We start from the raw sequence: 7,572 nt of genomic DNA on the forward strand, positions 1-7,572 counted from the left end.
ACAGTGCTTATATGAGACGATTTTAACTCGGTTACTGCCAATTAAATATGCCCTCGAGTGGCATTATTGCCATAAAATCTCCATAGACTCCCATGTAATTTATAGTGCACAGATCATGCACGCCCATGCACAGATCATGCACCATGTTTGTGCAGGCTGTTCACAGCTTTCAAACAAAAAAAAAAGATTGGAAATCCGTTCAGGCATTCTTGAGATAATAGCCATTATGTTTTACATTATGTAAGCAAAGATGGCTGCCCTGTATGAAAGATGGGGTTGTATGGGGGGTGGAACATGCAAAATCGCGATTGAAATCATGTTTACTAGATTTAATGGGGTCCAATTTTTTTTTTTTTTTTTTTTAAATTAAAAAAAAAAAAAAAAAAAAAAGTTTTTGGTTTTAAAAAGTAAAAGTCGCCAAAAGTCGTCTGGCAGGGAAGTCCATAGTGAGAAAGTTGATCTAAAAGTCGTTTGGCACGTTAAGATGACTCAATGTTATTCTCCATAGAGAAATTACTTCCACGAACCAGGGGATGCAAGTGATGCCATGACTTGTTACTCTATGTCGAATGGCATTTGAGAAACCAAAAAATCACATTATGGAGCTCATTCCAATGAGCTCCAGAATACCCCTTATCCCTAAACCTTGACATTTTTAACTATTTTATTTTATTTTTTTGAATATTTCAAATAGCTGATCTACAAGCTCACAACGATTCGATGTACATCGGCTTTTTGAAGTATTTTAAAATGTTTTTAAAAATAGTAAAAAGAAAAAAGGCAAATAAATTTATAGCGATAAGGGGTAAGACATGGATAAAGATATAGCTGAGAATCTCAACAAAAGACACCGTTGTCTACATGACAAGAAAGAGACACTGGTGTCTACACATTGACAAGACAGAGACAGAGGAGAAAGTGGTACAGTCAGCTGGGGCATTAAGGCCACTGTGGCCTCAGGTCATGCCATTGGTTTGAGGGGCACAAGGCCAAACTGAGAAAAAAAAAATACAGTTCATTTCCTCATAGACTTTCACGAAAATATGTATAACAATTATGTTAGGCCTTGAACCAAGCCATCCAGGATCTCAGTCAATCATGACCATGAAACCTTTGTTTCTGTGAAAAGAACATTTTGAGAATCGCTAAACAAAGGGTAGGCCTATTTATGTAGGTAGTAGGCGACATCAAATAATTAAATATTAAAATGTGTTTTTATATAGGATCAAAGGTTTTATGGTCATGATTCACTGAAATCCTGGAAGGCTTAACATAATTGTTATAAATATTTTTGTTAGTCTATCCACGAGTTTCCAACTCCCCATAGTGCATTGCGCAGACGCTGTACCGAGCTTCCGGCGCCGCAGCCGAGTGTGATTTACAAGCTCACAACAGGCTGCATCTGCGACACAACGTGAGCTTGTATGTCTGCTGTTAAACCGGAAGTGTGGTACAAAAAAATATCCAGTCGCCTCCAGCAAACTCCCGCTGAAAGAGGTGGATAGGGAAAATGAATTTGAGATCACTAGTAAACCACTTCCGCTGAGCCATGGATCCTCAGCATCACCTGCTCTTGTCTTGTGTCTGTTATGTTGTCCACATGTGTCAGAATATTAATTCATTTGATTGCTAAAATGGCACTGACTGCGCACAAAGCGCAGTACGCGGTTTGCATTTTGACATTTCCGACAAGAAAGTCCAAAGTGGATTGATCAACCTCCTCCTACCCTGATGATGTGGGGGTGAAACCGCCTTCTCCTCCTCTCTCAGAATGTTCCATCCAGCAGCATGGCCCGCAGTGACGGCCAGTCAAATTGGATTAAGTCGTTTAGGCCTAGAATTATTGGATGCTTTTAACTATTGAAAAATAGCAGATATACAAGCTCACAGCGCGGCACCGAGTGCCGCGCTGCGAGCTTGTAGATCTGCTATATTTGAAAAATCTTAAAAATGTGTGCAAATCTTTGAATATTTGAATATTTTGAAAATGTTTGCAACTCAAATTTTGCTTCTGGGGGGTCCCTGGAACTAAATATTTTGAGATGGGGGTCCGTGGCCAAATACATATAATTTTGGGGGTCTTTCACATGAAAAAGTTTGAGAACCACTGACATAGTAGTCTCTCAAGAACAGACTAACTGAGCTCCAGTTGAGTGAAAAGGACCTTTTCTTTGACGATGGCTGGCCAGATTGCTGACATAGAAACATAGGTTTTTCAAAAAAAACTTAGAAGGATTCAAATGGCACTTATAGAATCGGGTCAAAATTCAAATTTTCACGATTTTTTTTAAATAGCAGATCTACAATCAGAATCAGAATCAGAAACACTTTATTGCCAAATGCGTCACAAGGACACACAGGAATTTGTTGTGGTGTTACAGCACAGATAAAAACACACAGACAGAACACATCTAAGACAATACACTCAAGACATGATATAATAAAAACGAATACCTATAATATACGTGAAGCATCATTAGAGTCCTTAAAAACAGTTGAATTCAAACTAGCTAACAGCTTGCAGCGCGGCACTCGCGCTGTGAGCTTGTAGATCTGCTATTTTTTCAATAGTTAAAGCACAAAATAATGGTTAAAGTGGTTAAAATCTAACGCGACTCAGGCGCGTTCCAGGACTTGGAGGATTAAGCTGAGGTGGCTCGGGGCTTCTCTGCAGCTGCTGCCGTTTGATATGGGGTTTAGGTGAGCTGCAAGTGTTAACTTGGCTAGACTTAAAAGACCTGCTGCTCGACACACATTTAATATTTTATTTGAAACTAGAGGCAGAGATGCCAACGAGTTGGCCTGACAAAAGAGAGAACCAGACAGACAATCAATCATCATGCTTCGGTATTGCGCGCCCGGAAATAGCTGATCTACAAGCTCACAGCGTGTTTGCTGTGATGATGCGACTCTGGCACTGTATAAATCAGGCTTGCTTAATGATCGTGTAGCCTCTTCAGTGTCTCTCAGCTCAACGTGAGGGATGGAATTATCATTCAATTCCAGTTTCATTGTGACCCTTAAAAAAGAGCTGTTAATATTCATGCTTTTTCCTCTCTTTGTTGACATCAAAAGATCCTAATTCCATGTAATACGCCCAAATGTCAGTTTATGATTATTAACAGTTTATTGAACTTAATATTGTCATTATGTCAAATTAATTGCATTTAGTAAGTCTATATAAAAATGCACATTCAAGTTCTTTGTTTTGTTTTATGCATTGGCATTCATTATATGATTCATGACATGAGACACACATGCTTTATTAAACAGGATATAACACATACTCATAACATGTTAATTGCGTTTTCTTTTTGTTTTGCACCAAAAAAAATAAAAAAAAACTAGGCTAATCATCTTCTTTATAAGTAACCATTATTGAATGCTTTAACCAGTGATAAATAGCAGATATACAAGCTCACAGCGCGGCACCGAGTGCCGCGCTGCGAGCTTGTAGATCTGCTATTTTTGAAAAATCTTAAAAATGTGTGCAAATCTTTGAATATATGTATTCTTAAAGCAAATGTTTGCAACTCAAATTTTGCTTCTGGGTGGTCCCTGGAACTAAATATTTTGAGATGGGGGTCTGTGGCTTTATTAAACAGGATATAACACATACTCATAACATTTCCCTGTATTCTTTTATTGCGTTTTCTTTTTGTTTTGCACCAAAAAAAAGAAAAACTAGGCTAATCATCTTCTTTATAAGTAACCAAGGTCACCCTGCGGTGGCAGAGATCAGGAGTGTAAATGGAAAAGGAAGAAGATGGTATCTTAACCCATTTAGGCCAAGGATTATTGACCGCTTTAACAATTGAAAAATAGCAGATATACAAGCTCACAGCGCGGCACCGAGTGCCGTGCTGCGAGCTTGTAGATCTGCTATTTTTGAAAAATCACGATATTTCTTTGCAAGTCTTTGAATATATCAATTTAAAAGCGAACATTTGCAACTCAAATATTTGCTTCTGGGTGGTCCCTGGAACAACACATTTTGAGCTTGATCTTATTACTGCTATTTTGATCTTATTACTGCTATTATTTTGCCAGTGTTATTATTTCTCTAGTTTTGTTATGTTATTACTTCAGTAATTATTATATAACAGTTTTGTTATTAATCTAATCTATTATTGTTATTATTTCTCCTATGTGATACTATTTTTTGTTTTTAAAAATACTTTTTCTTACTTTTCAATAAGGGTAGGCATAATAAGCCCAGGCTTCAGCCTATTCCCTTTCGGTGCCACTATTGTCAGTGGACTACATTGTAATAATGTATTTTAATTTTTTTCTTTAATGGACCGAAATAAAGATTACTACTACTACTACTACTACTACTAGATGGGGGTCCGCGGTCCAAATACCTGTAATTTTGGGGGTCCTTGACATGAAAAAGTTTGAGAACAACATGATTTAGAAGAAGGATTTGGTCAAAGATCGGGTCAAAGATATTCAATGACTTGCACACATTTTCACGATTTTTCAAAAATAGCAGATCTACAAGCTCGCAGCGCGGCACTCGGTGCCGCGCTGTGAGCTTGTATATCTGCTATTTTTCGATAGTTAAAGCATAAAATAATGGTTACAGTGGTTAAAATCTAACGCGACTCGGGTGCGTTCCCGGTATTTGAGAGTTAAAAACACAAGCATTATGTTTAGAGAAGATGAGGGCTGACACATTGCCATGGGAACGGCTGCATCCATCCAGAGAGTGGAACCACTGCAGAGGGGAAGAGGTGCTTTTATGATACTCTCTCTGCTCGCTCTCTCTCTCTCTCTCTCTCTCTCTCTCTCTCTCTCTCTCTCTCTCTCTCTCTCTCTCTCTCTGCTCTCTCTCTCTCTCACTCACTATGCACAGGGGTGTCGCACCAAATGCTGGGCCCTGGGTACAACGATTCACTCACATGTTGTGCTTTAACTATCGAAAAATAGCAGATATACAAGCTCACAGCGCGGCACTATCTGCTATATTTGAAAGATGGTGAACATTCATTTTGTGCAGAGTCTGAATATTTCAAATCCTTCTAAGTTTTTTTTTTTTTGAAAAACCTATGTTTCTATGTCAGTGGTGCTCAAACATTTTCATGTGAAGGACCCCCAAAATGATGTGTATTTGGCCATGGACACCCATCTCAAAATATTTAGTTCCAGGGACCCCCCCCCCCCCCCCCCCCAGAAGCAAAATTTGAGTTACGAATGGTACATATATTCAAAGATTTGCACACATTTTCACTTTTCAAAAATAGCAGATATACAAGCTCGCAGCGCGGCACTCGGTGCCGCGCTGTGAGCTTATATATCTGCTATTTTTCAATAGCTAAAGTATAAAAATAATTAAGGCCCCTCCACCTTGGGCCCTAGTAACTCAGTCCCACTTTACCCCCCCCCCCCCCCCCCCCACACACACACACACACACACACACACTTGTGACGCCCCTGACTTTGCACATGCCTTTGTGTGCCAGCTCTCCTGAACCAACTCTGCACGATGAAGTGTTAGGATTAATCATGTCAGGTATCAAATTATGCCCCCTCTACGCTTCACACCATTTCCACCTCTCAGTGGCTTGCTTGGTCTATTTGTAACCTGTTGCTCTAAAAGCCATGAATGCCGCTATAATCTTCTTATGCGGCACAAAGTGAGCAAACTAAATTCAAAGTTAATGAATTGTCCCCTGTGTTTAAAATTATACTACTGAACTAAATGACATGCAGCGTGTTACAAGACCCGAATTAATTTCTACTGGCCCAAACATTAAAAAAAAAATCAGATGGTTTTGTAGGAGTCCTAATCACAGGAAAATGTAATGTTAAAAAATTAATAATGTTTTTGTAAGGTTTTATAGCCATAAATCATAAATCATAAATCATGCTCTAATTTCCATTTTGGGGATATTTTTCACAATAATAACATATGTTCTAGACATTCTAATGATCACGAAAAACAATATTACAGGCATTTTACTTATGTTTTAGTGAGGAATAGCTTCAGTTAAAAAGTGAGATGTTGTTCGTCCAGACGCTGGAATTTCAACTTCTCTGGGAGGTGTGAATGTCAGCCCCTGTGGGGGGTATTTATATGCAAATATCGTGGCCAATGGCATTGTAATACTAAACAATAGGATTTAATGATGATGTTAATGTGGAAAAAAGAACAGGAAAACTAATTATAATTTAAAAAAAAAAATGATTTAAAAAACGTTGCCAAAAAGCAACGCTGGGCCTTGCAGGGTTTAAGGAAGGAATAACAATGAGCTCACCTCATTGAAAAGGTTGCAGCTATAGCGTTATTGTACCTGCCTAGTATGTACTGTATGATAGGCAGGTTCCTGCCTATATATTATGCTGTTCCAAGCCACCCAGTAATCAAATCCTGCTGTTCGTGAATGAGATTTATGAAGATTAGTTGAGAAGATAGAGATAATCGGGCCTCTTCAAAGGATTTACGTACTGTAGGCCACAGACACTGGGAATCTAAGTAAATAGCAGGGCATCGTCGCAAGTCATTTTATCTGTTACGAGTAGTGTGTTGTCTATCTATCATATGAAACAGATGATACTTTTTAAATTTGCTGTATTCAAGTGGTAAACAATTACAAGTAAAAAAAAAACACACACAGCAAATTCACACCCATTTTCAAAAACTAAAAAACAATTGCTGCGCAGATAAGGTGAATCAACACATTAGGAGAGGGGTGGGTGAGCAACAGTATTGCTAATTGGGCGATCCTGAAGATGATAAAATGTGCACAGAAAAGTGTGAGCTGAAGAGGCATGCTGATAAGAAGGGCCTCCAGGTGAGGAGAAACAATAAGAAAAAAACTAAACTAGAAAGATTAACACCCTGGAGAGTGCATAGAGTGGATTTTAGCCTAGAGCAAAAAAAAAAACGCTTAGGATTTAGAACAGCGATTCTCAAAAATACAAGCAGGGACGTGCTGGCCATTGGGAAAAGCGGGACAACTCCCGAACGGCCGGTTCATTCTCGGGCCGGTCCAGGCCGGCCATTAACTTTTTCCCTGCCAGTTGTTATTTATATTTGGGTTTTGTGCCAGCAAAAGCACCTTACCTTTGCGATGATATAGACAAAGATGTATTCATTTTTTTTTCTCTCTTAAAGAGGTGTACCGTGGCTCTACCAGCAGTAGGGGGCAGCCTCATGCAAGAATTAATGTGAAAATGGTCTCAGATAGGCTCTCGCTTGTCAAGGCTGCTCAAGGCTGCGCAGTCGCTACAGAGCAATAGATCCAGAGAAAAACACATGGAAGTGTTTTGTTACTCCATTGATGCTAACGTCCAGTGGGTTTTTGAGAGTACTTTTACGGGAGCTGTTTCAACGGTACACACCCGCGCGACCCCTCATCAGGTTACAGACATCAAACCAAGGTACAAAAGAACGAGCCAAAGAACATACAATTGGCGTTCCGCCGCCGTCAAAAATGGGGCGAACGGGAACGTTCAAAGCGTTGATAGAGTTAAGAAAAAAATGTACTGTTTACACAAAAGTAAAAATTAAACTGTTTGCACAAAAGTAGTGAAAACAGCAGATCTACAAGCACACAATGCCTCGCA

The sequence above is a fragment of the Nannobrachium achirus genome (genome assembly GCF_963921795.1).
Source record: "Nannobrachium achirus genome assembly, chromosome: 13".
NCBI lineage: Eukaryota > Metazoa > Chordata > Actinopteri > Myctophiformes > Myctophidae > Nannobrachium > Nannobrachium achirus.